Below are 863 nucleotides of genomic sequence, written 5' to 3'. Positions count from 1 at the left end.
TGGAATTTTATTTAAATGTTGGCCGCTCACCAATAAATTTAATTTATTGCACGCACAAAGCGAATTTTTAGATAGTATATATGAATGGAGTAAATACTTCTTTTGATACATTTAATGGGGTCAATTTTGATAAGATTTCTTCCATATTAAATTTTTGATACAGTTAATGGAGTCAGTTATGATAAAGTTTCCTTCCATCTTAAATTATGATACTTGAAATTTGAAAAGGAAATTCTGAATTTTCTAAAATGAGATTAAAAAATATTTTTATTAGGAAAAAATTAATATTAATTAATTAAAAAGTTATTTTCTATATTTTTATTTTAATATTCTATTATTTATATTTTTTTATTGTCTACAGTATTCGCCAATATGATAAATCAAAAACTAATTTATTACGGATTTGAGTTCCATTTAAGGATTTGCCGTTAGTCAACGGGTTGTTGCATGTATAAGGTAGGATTCGAACTCCCGACGCCGACACTTGTTTAAGTGAATTAGTAAGCTAACCACTAAACTAATCCAACTTGATTTTATTATTTAGAAATTTTAATCAAGCATAATTTACATACTTTTAGGTCATTTTAGATAGGTTCATAAGTGATTTTTTTTTTTTACTTTTAACTTATGAAAAGTTATAGCATTAATATTTGATACAACTTTTAAAATTAATTTGTGACTTTTTAAAAAATTATTTAAAGTATTTATAGAGGAGAAGTAAAAAATGTGATTCTCTTATAATAAAAAAAATTATTACTTCTCTCTTAAAATAAATACTTTTGTGAATAAAAAATTAATTATAAAATAATTTATTTATAAACTATTTTTAATATAAATTTTTATATTTTATTTTTTTTAACTAA

The sequence above is a fragment of the Arachis ipaensis genome, chromosome B10 (assembly GCF_000816755.2).
Source record: "Arachis ipaensis cultivar K30076 chromosome B10, Araip1.1, whole genome shotgun sequence".
NCBI classification, from domain to species: domain Eukaryota; kingdom Viridiplantae; phylum Streptophyta; class Magnoliopsida; order Fabales; family Fabaceae; genus Arachis; species Arachis ipaensis.
Note: the sequence above shows the minus strand (reverse complement) of the source record.